This window comes from Syngnathus floridae, chromosome 11 (assembly GCF_059516105.1).
Source record: "Syngnathus floridae isolate MCC-2025c chromosome 11, RoL_Sflo_1.0, whole genome shotgun sequence".
Lineage (NCBI taxonomy): Eukaryota > Metazoa > Chordata > Actinopteri > Syngnathiformes > Syngnathidae > Syngnathus > Syngnathus floridae.
The window spans coordinates 10,970,524-10,987,333 of NC_142423.1; the positions used below are offsets into that span (position 1 = coordinate 10,970,524).

The 16,810-nt window shown below is 38.3% G+C and overlaps 1 protein-coding gene and 1 long non-coding RNA gene across 7 annotated transcripts in view; one reads left to right on the forward strand and one right to left on the reverse strand.

Annotated features, from left to right (window-relative positions):
* The window catches only part of LOC148391058 (uncharacterized), a 17,676-nt gene continuing 866 nt past the window's right edge, over nucleotides 1–16,810 (reverse strand). Inside the window, exons 3-7 of one of the 5 annotated variants that reach the window (XR_015861282.1) lie at nucleotides 12,232–12,286; nucleotides 11,665–11,786; nucleotides 8,868–8,998; nucleotides 8,349–8,424; nucleotides 1–1,296 (exon numbers count right to left, since the gene is read on the reverse strand). This is a non-coding gene — a long non-coding RNA (uncharacterized LOC148391058). Of the gene's footprint in view, nucleotides 1,308–4,849; nucleotides 7,325–8,348; nucleotides 8,428–8,867; nucleotides 8,999–11,664; nucleotides 11,787–12,231; nucleotides 12,287–16,810 lie in introns of those variants that run through there. The other 4 variants (XR_015861283.1, XR_015861281.1, XR_015861285.1 and 1 more) reach the window with 4 other exon arrangements.
* The window catches only part of LOC148391059 (beta-lactamase-like protein 1), a 9,284-nt gene continuing 8,030 nt past the window's right edge, over nucleotides 15,557–16,810 (forward strand). Inside the window, exon 1 of one of the 2 annotated variants that reach the window (XM_088389481.1) lies at nucleotides 15,557–15,786. The gene's annotated coding sequence lies outside the window, so the exon portion shown is untranslated. The remainder of the gene's footprint in view (nucleotides 15,787–16,810) is intronic. The other variant, XM_088389482.1, reaches the window with a different exon arrangement.

The window sequence follows — 16,810 nt, forward strand, 5'->3', positions numbered from 1 at the left end:
TGCAAGGTGTGTCTGTTGTTTAATTAATACTTCGTAATTATAATGATTTTGCGCAACAGGATGAACACTGCACAATGAGAGGCATTTCGTGGTAGTTTTTATGTCGCCTTCAAGGACAGCAAAATAAAAGTTTTAAGGATTCATACATATTTGTATAAATTTACCAACCAAATATGGTCAAATTGATGAAATATTGCCTCTTTTGATGTCTATTATAGGATTAAAATAATGATGATGAATTTCATAATAATGAAATAACTATAATGTGTAAATTGTAACATATTTTGTAATCTTCATAAATCTATGTTCATCAACAGGTGGATTTTTCCCATTGCACAAGGTAAAAAAATTGAAAATATGTCAAAAACAATGTGCTTGAAAAAAGTAAAGACATGCTTAAATCAACACCAAAAATACATTGAGGAACATACAAAGCCATCTCTGATCAAAGTTTTATGTTCACCAGTCTTATTACTGTGCATGGTTTCAAGTCTGTGATTTAAAACAAAAACATAATGTGAACATTTTCCTTCCATCACATGGAGTTCTTCACATGACCGATCAGAACTCACGTTGTACATTAAACCCAGGAGGAGAAAACCATGGGGACTTTAGCAGCTAAGTTAGCAAGCACTCTTGCCAAATTGTTCATTAATGAGTTTAATCACTTTTTGGCTCAGAGTTTTTCATCACTTAATCATCCCAAATAATTAAAACTGTGATGCCCTCACTGTGTTTTTATTTACGATGATGCAATGTTATGGTTTTCCCAACACTGGAAAATATCTGTGAACTTAATTGCATGCATGATCATTCATTTTTAGGAATTGAATTACACCTCTAATTAAGGAGCACTTTGGTTTCATATTAATTCACTCAAATAGAAAAGAATGATTCAAATTAACGGAATGGAAAAAAAACAGAGGGACATACATCTCATATATATATATATATATCACACACACAATAAAACAAGGTTGGGAACCTACGGCTCATGGTCCAAACAAGGCCTACAAGAGTATTTGATTTGGCCCGCCATGTATTCTGAAAACAAAAAAGTTACAAAAAAGCCCCAATGATTCAAGTATTACTCATATTATATAATAACAAACATTTCCTGGAAGCTTTGGAAAAGCACGCCCTGGCTTTCAATGAACCTCAATGATGTCTTTGCCCCCTTCGAGTTGGACTCTATTGATTTCATGTCACTTGACTGGCTTGACTCGGGATGGCGTCCAGGCGATTAGAGCACAGATGGAGGCAAAAAAAGCATAGCGAGCTGGATGTGGAACTCATCTAAAAGAGAACTGAAAAATGTCAGGGAAAAAACGACAATGCGCTTGAAATGTTGCACGCCGACATATTGCTTTTGGACGGCATTCACTATTGTAGTGCTGGTAATGAAAGTAGCGAAAAGCAATGCAAGCTCTTTTGCACAAATTAAATCGCACAAAAGAATAGATGGTCCAAATTTAAATTGCACTGAATGACGGCAGCGAGGTAATCCTTATGGTGAATTTAACATTAATTTGTAGTAATTAATACAATTAATTTATATCATCTGATACATATCAGCTACATGGGACAATATTAATTTAGAAATATGTTTTTCCATCATAATCGCATAGTCGCGGGCTTTAATAATGATAATAATAATAATAATAATAATAATAATAATAGAGGTTAAGTCATCTGAAAGATTTGTTTTCCTAATTACATGTATCCTGGGATATGAATCAGAACTGATAAACTTTAACATAATTTTGACATATTTGGATCAACAGCATGTGACTTTGGAAAAGAAAAATCTAGGCATTGTAAAAATCTTTTTTTTTTTTCTCTTTCTACCTTAATTCAAAGCTCAGCGCGAGAACATTAATTTCAACATTGCAGGTAATTTACTTTTAGACATGCAAGATAAATGGACTGAATTTATTTTAATTTTGAGCGTGAGGAGAAAGATCAAATGGGGGCACTGCACAACCGAGTGTTGACGTGTAGTTGCAGCAACACTACCACCTAAAGGTTAAAAGGTGAACTGCTTTGCATTTTCTGTTGAGAAAAGTGGGAACGCAAAACTGCTTCTTTGAAATTTGCAACAGCATTTCTGATCAAATTAAATGAAGAAATTTAATTTAGAACAAAATTATGATGCATTTCTCATTTGTGTGTAGACTCACAAGTCTAACACGGCAGCAAAGGGTTTAAAGCAGACAATAAAATAACCACAATGTGATTTTTTTTTCCTCCTGTGGCTTGCTTGCATAAAAATTCAAGGAAGGCACAAAATGCTGAACAGCAAATCAGCATTAAGTGCAGATACTCATTTTGTACCTTTCTGCACAAAAATCAACTCTCTTAAAAAAGAAATATATTATTTAGGTATATGTAAGTACTGCATATTATTACCAATATACAAAAATATTATTAGGCCTACACATATTTGGTCCCAGTCCAAATAGAGTAAAACTTACATTTGGAACAAAGTTAAATATTATAACATAATATTGAAAGTACTGGATTAACTGTTCTCCAAACGATTAAAATAAACTTTTATTTGATGAGAAGATAAGCTGCGCACTCATATTTTACCCTGATGAAAGTAGTGGGCGGGGCCCCATATACTCTAATTTACTCTTGCTCTATGGGGGGGGGGGAGTAATTGTATTCCAAAATGTTTGAATATAACTCAATTTATTTTAATAAAACATTGCAATTGTAAAATTTGCTCTAACATTTTTATTGTACACCTGAATGTCCTTATAAGGTTGCTGGGAATAGGAGACAACTTTAAACAAACATAGTGAAGTGCACATCAACCAACATCGACCATGAAAGGCCTAAACTGAGATTCGGACTCTGGTGTGAGGCAGACATGCTAACCGCTATTCTTGTGAACTGACGCTTTTAAATCAATTTGGAAATTAAAAGCAAATCCCACTTCCATCCCCGAGTTTAAACAAAGGCTTTAGGAATCAATTTAACGGCGCTTAGGCAGACTTCCTGCGGGTCAGCAGGTTTTTCCTTCCACTGGAATTTAAAGGTACTCACAAGGGAGACTTTGGGCTGAAACTGATTTCCACCTCTTAAAGGCCTTCCAGCAAAATCGGGAGCACAAAGTGTCTCTCGCTTTAGGTGTGCAATCTGGAAAACCAAAGGATTAAGATCGCATTTTCACAAGAAGCCAGAGCCGAGTCGGGCTGGGTTCGACGGGGAACCCGAGCCATCCAGGATCATCCGAGTGTTTTGACGTGAGGAAAATTACTGATGTTATCTCTTTGGCCAAATAAAAAAGAAGCATTGCGATTCAAAGGCAATCTGAGGTGTTTTGATGAGGAAATGTGTCAACAGACACTTTCGTCACTTGTGAATTTACACATTGAGAAAGAAAAACGGTGCAGAGCCCTAAATGTGGCTAAATTGAAGTGTCAACACCAGACAGACGTAAATAACATTACAAACATAATGTGAATATTAAGTGGCTCCTGCTAGCAAGCAAAAAGAAAAAACATACTCTTCTGTTTATGCTGACTCCCAGCCAAATTCCTAGCTATACATGCAGGTGTGCACACTTTTGCAACCACATGATCTCACTAGTTTATTACCTGTCCCAAAAAGATTATTTCCCAATTACGTTGTACAAATAATAGGGAACATTATTGGTGGAAGACGTTTTGACCTGGCATTTTAACTGGGGTGTGTCGACTTTTTTGTTGTACGTATATTGGCAGACGGCCAATACGATTTTTCCACTTTTTAAAAGGCCGAAGAGATCAGATTCTCTGTGACGTATATTCCATTTGTGCTTGTACTTGACAACAATTAAAAAACATTATCACTTGAAGCACACAGTAAATCCAGCCATAAATAGTCCACAACGCACTCAGTTCTGTTTTGAGTTAATTCAGCCTTGCTAAATGACTTTGATTAAATGAGCCCAAAAACTCATTGTGATTTAATGGACGTTCGTGTCAAATGGACGCCAGAGACGACATCAAACCAAAGAGCTACAAAGTTTCATTTAAGTCATATATCAGTTCCAAATTGTGTTTTTGCAACTAAATGATCTACAGTCCATTAAGGGTTCTGTTTCTGTTTAAAATTTATAAATTGAAGCACAAACATGTTTTATCATTGCTAATGATACGTCGTCCGTCACGGGTTTGGTTTTGGACGTAATAACTGGCCCTTGGGTGGCTTTTTTTTTTTTTTTTTGTCTAATTGATAAGAACCTTCCACATAAATCAGCTTGACTCTCATTATGGTTTGCATTCCAGAAGCAGCCATACAAAATTTCCATGCGGACTCTGCCTCGACCCAAGTGGACTCGCTTCGAAACATTAACTTCATCTTTAGCTGCAGACGAGCGGCATGTTTTGGTCCTGTCTAAAAAAGTCCTCTGTGGCCATCTTGAGCCTCTTCCTGTCTTTCTATTAACTCCACTCTCTGTGGTAGAGTTTCTTCATCATAAAAAATGAGAATTGAAAAATAAAAATAAACTCTGTTTAGCTCAAAAAGTTAATCAACATTGAATTCGATTATTTTAAAGTGGAGAAGTACATTTAGTACTTCATTCAAGTTAGTAAGTTAAGTTGAATTTGTTTAAATCTGCGTCGATTATATTATTAGGGTAAAGGTATTTGTTGTTTTTGTTGTAAAGCAAAATAATTTAATCAGATAAGCAGAATAGTTGACATTGTTGAAATCTATATTGATTATTAACAGTCAAAATTTAGCACCGGTTTTCTTAGTTATGATTCATAGTAAAATATGTTTTAGTTATGGAGCAAAACAGTTTTTATAGTTGGATTAATTATTGAAAATATGTTCTGGATATGGTGCAAAGTAATTGGATAGCATGCAAAAGAGATGCTTTGTATTCTTGCTCATATTTATCAATAATTCTCCATCATGTCTTTTTGAAACATACAAAAATAAACTTGTGCTTTTTATGCTTTTTTTTGTGCTCACTCATTTTCAATAAATAATAATGATATCTTCCTTCTACTTAGTTTGTGTAATCCCACTGAAACATGACCAGGTAAGCAATAAATAAAAGGCTGGCACTTATGAATTAATGATTGAGTTGATGTCAAACTTTAAGAAATTTGGGATGCGTGTCTGCTCCATCATGAAGTGCAACAGATGGAGGTGCACATCAAGATTTTAACACTAAGAGGATTCCTCTTTCTTTCACTCTGTAGTTTTTTTTTTTTGTGTGGGTGTGCGTACGTTATTACATGTGTGTGTGGGAGCAGACTCTCTCATGGAGACCCAGCCTCTCAAGTAGAGTTGTCACTTAAGCCGTCAGAAGCCTAACATGCCCACTTGCCTGGGGCGTCTCGGTGAGCAACCAGGTGGAATTATAAAGTCCCAGGTCTCTGAACTTTAACCCTATATGTCTGTGTGTGAGAATGGGTTCATGTTCATGTCTTTCTTAAGTAGCTTGATAATACACTTAAAACAGCAGAGGACAGGACTGGTGCAGGTTTAGGATGGAAGAATTTAAAGTTTTGATTTAAAATCTTTGTGACGCTCATGTGGGATTACTTGTGTCCAATCCATTAATCGGCAAATATTAACTATTTTAAAATCACCAAAAATCAAACTACACCTTTTTTTTATAAAATGAAATATAATTATAGAAAAATGTCCTCCGTTTTCATCTTTGTCAATTAATATTAAACATGAGCTTTCGGGGTTGATTTTGTTGTATTTATTTTAGAAAAGTTTTTTATTTATTATAAAAGGTTTGTTGCATTTTTCTCACTGTCTAAATATACTAACTAATAACATATAATAACTTTTTAACTGACTGATGTAACTTTTGGTTGTATTTTGATATGTCCATAAACTTGATGATGGTCTTTAGCAAAATGCTGATGCAGCAGTCTCAGTGGATTTTTTTTTTTATCACTTCTACCGCTTGAAAAGTATTTGTTCCTTGGAACGAGACACGCGTTGAATTCAAAACATTTTCCTGGGCGACAAGTTGACTCCTTTAAAAAATACCAAAGCCTTTTTCCCTTTGCTGAAATCCCGTTGACCTTTCCCGCGTGTACACTAAACCCGTCTCACCAAAGTAATTGTATAAAATATGAGCAGTGTAAGCATACAGTACCACAGACGGTCTTGTAGGCTTTCCCAAGAGTTCTTGTGAGAGAGTTTGTCGAGCCGAATTCATGCAGAGATGTAAAAAAATAAAAATAAAATATGTGGAGCATATGCGTTTAATATTCAATATATAATTATTCTGGCGGCTTATTCTTCTTTTTATTGAAGTCATATTTCAGAGAGTAGCTGCTATCCAAATATAAACAGTGGTATCAAGAAAGAGAGGCAATGCTTTGATGGCTTGAAAAAAAAAAAAAATCACCCTAGTCATTTCCATTGCCGTATTAGTTCTAGTGTTGTCATTATTTTCTCTTTCAGGCATTTTGTTAACATTACGGCTATATGAAGTCTTTCACAAGAATTCCCGTTATCAAATCTAATGACTACGGGTACATGTGATCCGGAGGTACTTTCACAGTTGGAAATAATAAAATTGCTTGATTTAACTTGCTTGGCGCTTCGAGGGATGTTAGATCTTTATTGTATTTCCTTTGTAGTTAACCTCCACCCCGGGAGGAAGCTGGTAGAGAAACTGAGAACCACCATGGGGATCCAATTATATTTTCTTCCCCTGTTCTTTGCAATATAATAACTTAGTAACGGGATCTCCTGTTTATTTTTATATTTACGCCCTGCTGAGCAAAAAAGCGCAAGCGTGCTGTGTTTTTGCGAGTTGATTGCTTAGCCGCGCTACACTAAGATAAATCGATTTACGAGTAACTGCAAAGGTACCGCGTTGAGTGACTCTTATGGCAAACACGTAGATCAAAATTCTGCATGAGACAAATCTCGCCCGCAGATGAGGACTCTTTCTGAATTTAGACGTGAAGTTTCAGCATGAGCAGACATGCTGTCTAATGGCTCGAAGTTTTCCCCTCATACTGTAAATAAAACTTATCACGACCCACCGGAACATTACTGCGGGGCTCAAGAAAGCCCTCATGACATTCAGTCGAGTCGACCAACCGAGTAATGAATGCCATTTTTTTAATCTGGGTGTCATTTTTGTATTTGTTTTGTTGCTAAGATAAGATTCTGCTATGAGCTTCCACACTTTGGTTGAGCACCCAGCCTTGAGTCAGTTGCTCGTGTGCATGGAGTATGCGGTAGACGATGTCGTCGTATGCACGGTATGTGCCGTCGTCGCACATGTCGAAGGCAAAGGGAATCGCCAGAGAGAGTGAGGAAGTAGAGCAGAAAACAGAGCGGCCTGACAACAAAAAAAATCTGGATAATTCTGCCCTGAGATGCGCAAGTGGTGCATCTAGGGGTCGTTCCCATGACAACCTTTGCCCAGGGAGATCACTGACCCCTCCCGCCATGCGGCTAAAGCGAGCGGAGCGCCGCTTTTGTAGGTCACATATGGCACCAGCGATCCAATCGGGTCTAATCTGGCTGGAGTTGTGGCTCATAAATTATACGGAGGGAAGAAGGTTTACACACCGGCTTATCCCATCCGCAGACTCAACTGTACGATAATGGCTGTGGGTGACTGGATTAGCTGACCCATTAAATGTATACGTCAACAAATGTATGTTGTGTCTATTGGAAACACAATAGCTCGGCGGCACATGATACCCCCCTCGCGTTGTGTTGTTGAAATTGCCGAGGTATAATCGTCATACCATATCGACTTTTAGGTGCTTTTAGTAGCGTTCCTGCTCCTTCCTCCTCTCTAAGCAGCCGTCCCACCTCATCCAAGAAAATATCGATGTTGCACTTAGTGACATCACAAAGTGAGGAACAACGATACGTGCCTGCAGATTAAAAACACTCCCAGTTTCAAAACTACCTATACTTCAACTTTGTTGTGGGTCAACAGTCTATGGAATATTTAAAAATGAAGGTACTATGTTTTTAATCCAACCCAAAGCGGTGTTCACACATCCCAATAATCAGGCCCGGGTCCTCCCTTCCAATCAGCAAATTTATTATCGGGTGTTAAGAGTGACAACACGTTAAGCCTGTTCGGTATTTACAATGGTAAATCCTTATGTTTGGGTGAAGTTAATTGATTATGTTTGGGTTGGGGTTAGGATTGGTAATTTTCCCTCTTCTGTATACTGCATTTCCATGATTATACCCAACCTCATATTCTTTGAAACTGTTTTGATCCAGTCTCCAAAAATAAAAGTTGAGTATGTTTTTGAGTTTGCACTTTCTGTCAAGTGCATTATTTAGTACTTGGAATAAAAAATGTATGCTTCCATCTTAATTAATCTCATGTCACCTACTTGTCAAATTATGACTCATGCGATCCGGGGGGAGAAAATTTTGGCCAGGATGTGACTGAGGTTAAGAAGCCGGCGTCTGCTGAAACACATTAGTTAGTTATTTGGTTTTGAATAATTGATTAGACACTACTCTAGCACTAAAGCACTTTTCTGTGTGAAATGCACATTTTTAGCCTTGCAATCTGGCAATAGTGTAATAACATTATTTGTATTCATGGTGGGGTGAAAAAAAAAAAAGGAGTGAGAATTGTTTACCTTTCTTCCTGTGATAATTAAAATTTTCAATATTTTCCGCTATTTAAATATTGTCCACCTTTCTATCCCACTTCTCCTCATCAATATTTAACACTCAAGTGAGTGTGAGCGAAATAGCATTCAAGATGGCGCTCTGCGTGTTGTCCCCAAATACAGACAAACATCTCCGGACCTTTAAACATCACGTCCCATTCCGCTCGCCCCCGCCGCATTTGGCAATTTCATGAGTGAGCTGCTAATAACCACAGGTAACTGACTTCTCACCTTTTTCGCTGTAATCCATAAGTGAAGACACAGCGGCCATCACTGGGCACCTCAGAGGCCATATGGGGAACGCGAGCTGGCTGGCTGCCTGGAGACAGCCAATCTGCTCTTCAAGCTCATTCTTCTCATTTCTATTGGCGCAAAACACATCACAGCAGACATCTTGTTAGTTAGCGATGAAGTGGTAGGAGAATTTCAAAATGATCAAAATTATCATAATATAAACATACATTTTGAAACTATAATACATAACCATTTGTGATTTTTTTTTAAAGTGTTTCAGCCCTCGTTGAAGGTTGCATTTGATAGTTAGACGATTCTTTCTTTTTTAACACCCGCACATTTTTCCTCCAGTTAGAACGGAACCCGCCACTTTTTGCCGTATGGCCTCCCCCGAGCTGATCTCTTACACATAAAACAACGTCACTCAGCCAGTTTGACGTGCGCCTACACAAAAATAACTCACAGCGTCCAGTCGCAGTCAAACAACTAAACCGTCTCTCTTCATCTCTCTCAACGTCTTCTTTTATGCTCCAGTCACTTTTCTTTAGCTGGCAGACATAAATTGATTTAAAGATGTTCAGAGGGGAAGCGGGGAGGGGGAAGGTTCAGTTCCACATGGTTTTATATGTGATTTTTTTTTTCACCTAAAAGTGCATTTAACATTAAAAACTTGATTAAAAATGTATGACCCAAGTACTGTGCAAAAGTTCGAGGTCAACACCAATTTTGCTAACAATCGTTCTGTAAATTTAAAATCATAAAACAGTTCAGTAGTTTTAATTTCCTTCTACTACATTCAAAACATGTATCATATGATATGACAATAGGTTCCAATTAAGAGAATGAGAACGAAACTAACGATATGTCAGTTATTTTGGACAAATGCAACAAGACTACTTCAGCATCGTTCAGATTGTTATACAAAAACCTTGTTTAAAAAGCTTTTTAATCCTGTGAAAGAAATTGTAAAAATAAATAAAATGTTTGACAAGTCAGATTGTCCAATGTGATTTATTTCATGTGTTGAGTCACTGAGTGAATGTAAACGCAGTCACATGAGATGTGTGTCACAAAATCGGAAAATGCATTTACGCATTTAATCGGAATGGGATCCTTGGACCTGTAGTTTAAATCCAGTTCCTGCATAGCATTCTATATATTTTTGTTTGTGTCCAAACTGATCTAAATGTCAATCATAATAAATGAAGTAGTGGAAAGAAACACAAGTTACACACATCTGTGTAATGGCTATGGTGCAAAAAAGAAGTTAAATGTGAGTTAGAGTCAATTGAAGTTACATTAGTTAAATAAAATAGCCAACGTCAAATGAGACTGTCAAGTCCAATTGGTCTGGACTCACTTTCATTCTCATATTGTCTTGCTGAACTCTGCGGCTGTATCTTTAAAATAACTTTATGGTTCACTGAGCTCGGTGCAGGGCTTTCTGGTTCACTCAAGCTAACACGGCATGAGCGGTTGGCCTTTTTCCTTTCTTCCCCCCCCCACCAATTTCCAGCCTCTCTTGCTCTCTCGCATTGTGTGGTACAATGTTTAAGCTTTCAGGCTGCTTGTTGTAACACAGCAGCACTTCTCTGGTCACGGTGAGGGCGACAGGTACGGGCGGAGGCGACAAGCGGCGTGATGTTAATGCGAGCCGAAACTGCCTCGTTCTTAAATTGGAAAAATTGACTTTTCTTAGGAGAGGTGGCACAAGCTACACTCTCGGGGACATTCCAGGGGCTAAGTGGAGCTTTCGCAACAAGCTGCAGTAACAGGGCCTGGAGGCCAAGCAAATGTTTTATGAGTAATTTAATATCTGGAACAAGGGAGCTTGCTGCACTGAGGATGCCGGCACAGAAAGATGCAATGATCTAGCAAGGAAGGAAAACAACAACAACAACATCAGGACCCAGGAGTAGTTAATGTGCACCATCTCGCCTCCAAGGTTGCATTGCTAGCACCTGCACTGATTCAGAGCGCCCCCTGAGGACGTTAAAGGATAGCATCATTTTTCTTTTTTCTTGCGGCTACAACTAGCATTTAGTAGTTTGCAGACGCTCACTAAGATGGGAAAACCTGTGAACTTTTTTTATTTTTATTCATTTATCCATTTATAATTATTTAAAAAACCCTTCTGAAAAGTAGAGAGTAGAATTCCGCCAAGGACATAAATCATTTTTCATATCAGCATCAAGTTGTACATTGATAACCACCTCTCGTATACCAGATTTTTTTAATACAGGCGAATAAAATAAGCCTGGGGAAAATTCTGGAGTATGCAATCTAGTGGGTTTTCCTTGGCTCATGCCACGCCACTCGACTGTCTGGGTAGACGGGTTTTTTTTTTTTTAAAGATCAGCTAGGAACACACATCCAAATAAATGGAGCCAAGAAACAAAATTGCTGGTGGCTTTGAGTAAAAAGACAAGCAGCGGGGCTTAGACCTCTGCCAAGGCTCAACCATGTTAATTTTTTGGTTATTTCTTTTTTAGAGTAATTGCTGATGGAGGCCACAACGTCAGTGCTACTAGAGGGCCACGTCACGTGTATGACAAAAATGCCATTATGCATATTTTAATATATTCATTTTTTTTCTCTTAAAGAATGTATATGTGATCCAATATCTAGCAATAAAATCATCCAAAAATATTAAATGTTTTTACATTTTGTTCATATCCAATCCTAAAAATAAGACATACTAACCACTATTTCTTGACAAGGAGTTGTGGTGAATTGCAATATGTAGTAAAACTCAATAACGCTTGACTTGAAGTGGAGATCTGGATTTCCTGACCTCATAGTTGACTTGAACGCAGCATAGGTTGTTGGAGTGTGAAGATCAGCACACTAGACTTGTTCCCCAAGTGGCTCCTCATGCAGCGTTGCCACTTGTTAGGGCCTCGGAGTCCTCAAGAGCTGCAGACAGGAGAATCCACACGCCTTTGACTATTTTCGATAGACACAAAGCCATTCACATGATTATGTAAAACCGCTGCGATTTAAGTGAATTTTGGACACTCGTGTCCAATAAGCCGCAGAGCATCACAAGAGAGTGGCATGACACTTTAAAACACGCTTTATGCATTAGTTTAGCTTACGCTTTCGTGCTCACGCATGCATTGCCTCAGCATGAATAGCGATCCATGTTTAGAGCACTGCAGAACATCGAAATACTTCATAAATACGCTGTAAGTTAGTTTTGTATTTTTCAACTTGTATACAAAGTCATTTTGCATTGCTGTATGGCCAACTGGAAAAATATAGCGCTTAGTTTGGTGTCCAATCAGATTTGCCCATTCTCATCCCTGTAGTGAATGTTTTTTTTCAAGTTGGGAAAGTTTAAGAATTTGAAAGTACTTACGTTGTCATGTCATCCGTCCTTAAGTGTGTTGAGTAGCGTGCCGGTCACGTAAGGCCTGTCAGAAAACGAGTAACGAATGAAAACCATATGAATGACTAAACAGGCATGAAGCATGAAGAGGCTTTGGCAACAGATGGAATTTGCCCCCGTCGAGGCAACATCCCGTGAAACACAATTAGTCGTATTCTTACATGGCGTCGTGACACCGAGGGCCATTCGCTGACCTACATAGACGGCGGTTGGCTGAGGGAGACACGTCTACATGCTCCTAACGCACTCCTCAAGAGTGCAAATAGGTCAAAGGTCGAGATAAGAGTTTTCACACCATGCAGACCGCAACATAATCGCATCCACTGATTGTTCATAACACCACCATTGTATGGACCTGAATCAGACCAAGATTATTACAAAATGTACACAAAAGAAATCGAGACACTTTTGACTGGGTGAAAAGATTTCAATGTGTTCTTCATCATCCGACATCGGGAAATTCCACCTCCTCTGTAGCGATAGCTGAAAGGGGAAAAAAAACTGGAACTTGAGGTTTGAGAAGCTTAAGAGCGTTTGCCTTAATAACAGGCCCCGAATGCACTGGTAGTTATATTATCCTATCTGACCTTCAGGCGATACTCGAGAGCATTTGTGGACTTCCAAAAAAGCAAATGAGAAAAACATGAAGGATCAGAGTGCTGTTGTAATTGGATGACACATAGCGACATGTTCTTTTTTTGGGTTTCCCACTTTCACTGTCTGATACAACATGGCTGCTTGTTGATTACGGGCAGAGTCGTTCAGAGCGTCCCTTTTTTGCTCAGCTCCGTCCAACGTGCTTTGACTGCAAACTTCTATTGACAAACATGCGATGACAATCTACCAGAGTTTGCGATTCTCAGGAACGTCATGTGAGGGCCAACACATGCCATTTCTGAGCCAACAGTTGTATTGAATTTAGAAGCAAAACATCAGTCGATAGAAGGTGGTTTCATTTACATCTACCCCAAAACGTTCCAGCTGATAACTGTGCTAAACTAATATTTGCTTTATTTGTGAGGTTATTTCACTCAATTTTAGACAACCTTGAAAAATTCCATAAACTAGTCAGGTCATACATAAGTTACATAGCAGTATGTATATCTACTCACCAATTTCCAGATGTGTGTCAGGCTAACTAAGAGTTAGTTAACTCCAAAATCCTAAAAATATATTAACTCTTTTCCTTATCTTCTGTAACAGAAAGTTGAGATGTTGTTGCAGTTTTCCAAAATAACTACTCCTATACAGTAGTATAATTGCTTGATGGATTGGTTTTAGAGCATTAAAAGAATTCAAATCAAAAATGTCAAAATCATTAGATTTTTCTGTATGCAGCCCTCAGAGGAAAAAGTTGTCAAATTGGATGATGTCATTGTAGGTTTTTAGTAGGTTCTAACGTCATTTTCCAGCAACCTCCTCATATAGCTCTCATTCTGTGACAGTGTTTAAACACAGGGAATTTTCTGACACGTCAAGATTATAAAATAATAAAAAGTAATAATTATTTATCTTGCCATTTGCCCAAAGCTTGTGATTTTGGCCTCCCCCAACAGAGTCCGCTCACCTGCCTCAAACTATTTAAAAACCTTGATGCAACTCTGGCACTATCTAGCGGCGACAGGCTGACACTGCTACATCCGTCATTTTATTCTCGTTAATCTCAACTGCTATGTGGGGTCCATGTTATAGAAAAATTGGCATTTTAATCGCTTTTATACAGTAATCGTAATACAGGTACATTGGGATTTTTCGAGCGAGTGGAACTCGCATTTTCACTGCTGTATTGTTTGTTTTTCGTTTGTTTGTTTTTGTTTTTTCCACAAGAGGTCAGTATTTCGCAGTTAAAGAAAGTCAGCAATGAATGAAACATAGTACTGTCTTAATTATATTGATAGGTAACCAAAATGATAGAAACAGGGTTGTGTCACAGTTACATGTGAAAGAGTAGTCGGACTACTACTTTGAAGTAAGTTCATTTATAGGTAATATTAAATGCAACCGAGTTATATTCCAAGTTCCCTTATTAATTATAGCGACATTATTTTTTTATTTTTTTTACGTAATTTTCTCTAGACGAGGGCATGAAAGGCCCAGTGGGCAGCTGCTGTTATTGGTGCGTAAACAAAAAGTATTTACATGCTTCAAGTAGCTTTGCCGTGTTCATTCCAGGATTACCGAATAGCGAGTTAGTAGTGTAATAATGGAAAAGGTTTTAAAAAGGTTTTACGCTAATATAGCTGCACTATAAAGTACATACTTAATTAAATGGAGATGGCATCAGTATGGAGACAATATGACAAAGGGATTTATTGAACTTTGCCCATTACATGTGCTCACTGTATATACGGAATAAATAATGACACTGTGAATGAACCAAGCTATCAGTTTTGTTGCACGCAAACACACACATGTTGGGCTGGACAGATCTTGCACATGAGAGTCATTGAGATCGACAGCTTGCGTTAAGCCCGAGCCTCTGTGCGCTAAGCCGCCGCCTGCACTTAAGTGTTGGAGGCTGCCTGCATATTAATTCTCTGGTGAAAGTGCACAAAAGCAGTCAATTAGTTTCCCCCCCTTCGATTAAATTCACAGCGTCACGCTGCTAAAATGACTCCTGGCGAGACGCTGTGGCGTGACGGTCACGAATGCGCCCGTTGCCACAGGCAACTGGCTCGTCCGAGCCCACCGAACAAACGTCCGTTTGACCTGAAGTTGTGTCAGACATTTTTAATGGACCTAATCTCTCTTTGGGACACTAATTTGAAATCCTAATGTAGGCTTGAAACCATAATAGAAAACCTTACCTTTGTTTTAACCCTAATTTAGGACCCAGTCTTTGCTCTTAACCCTATTTGACACCCAATTTTGAGACCCTAATCTTGCCTTAAATATTTTGAAGCCCTATCCCAGAGTTGAATCCCTGCTTTGACCTAACCTTGGCTTGAAATGCTACTTTAAGATCTTAACCCACATTTAAAACCTCACATTGAAACCGTCATTTGAAAACACTAACCTAATCTTAATGCCCTACTTTAAGGACCAAACCTCTTCTTGAAACGACATTGTTTACATGTGTAAGTCCGACTCAAGACTCTCTGATCTAATGAAACCAAGATTTCCTGCCATATGTTTTACAGTGCGCCACAAAGCAAATTCACATCATTAGTGTAACATAATCTCTGCCTGGCTGGTAAAGTGTTGGGGGTTTTTTTCTCAGTTCGTCATCCCAAAATATAAACTGAAAACACACGCGCGCGCACACACAAACATGCCGAGGAAAAAGGGCACCGATTTGAGTGCGATGGCAGATGTGGCCATTGGCTGTGCTGCTTAATCCAGAATGCTGGGTTTGATACAAGGCGGATTTAGTCATAACTATGATACCAACATCTGTCAGGAGACCGTCCCGAGCTCCCAAAGTCGGAACAGAAGCAAAGCGGAATATTTCCTTTTTTTTTTTTTTTTCCTCCACGTCTCTGTGTTGATAAAGACCCAAAAGAAGTGTGACGGATAGATCCTGAGGTAAGTGGACAAGGAGCGAATGACTGCAGGGCATCTTCTGGCCTATAAAAATGAGCCGTTTGACTCATTATGAGGCTTATATAACATTTCTGTGTGCAGTCCTGCTTATAATATTGGTGGAGCACTGGCTGTCACAGCCAAAGTGTTGGTTATGATTATAATTTTATACAAGAATGTCTGTGTCGAAACCATGATGCCTAGCTGAATTGTTACATAACATCTCATATCAATTGACCGACGGTTCATCGTGGCTTCAATAAAGGCGGGTTTTCCGACACACGCATGCAATAAATATTAAATGGTTCATTAAACTTGAATGATACTTGTGAATCACAAAGGTCAATAAGTTTGTGCATTATCATTGGACTGTGCTAGATTTTATGAGACCGCATTGTTAATAGTGTCATTAGGGGAGCTCAGACTGCGTTTTGGTTGAGTGCAAAATCCAATGTACTGAAGGGTATGTTTTAATTTTTATTGTAGGAGTTTCTTAATATATCCTAATTGAGTGGTTCTCATATCATTTACACAAACTACCACCTAGAGACAAAACACTTAATACATTTCAAATGCAACCGTTGATCTTAAAAGTTAAATACAACCGAAATGGACTTGAACAGTGATTTTTTTTGGTTACCACTAGAGGGAGCCCAATGTACTAATGGTGGTACCACAATTTGAGAATAACTGCGCCATCATGTCCACATTAAAGACAATATTTGTATCCTTATTCATTGGAGCAATAGAGCAAATCTAGTAGTCTTATCACTAGTTTAATCTAATTGATCAATTAATCACAAGGCTGTGGCTACATGCACCGTAGCTTATAGATTTTATTATTTTATTGGGTTTTATATTCTTGCTTATATTTATGATTTAGAAACCCTGGGCTAAATTCTCGAAACAACTGTGTGGCACTATAGTAAAAAATAAGCAAGAACAAATGTATATATACACACACAGTCGATGCAGTTCCAGCAACAACTAAAGAACAAAGATGAAGACATCAGAGCACCTGGCATTC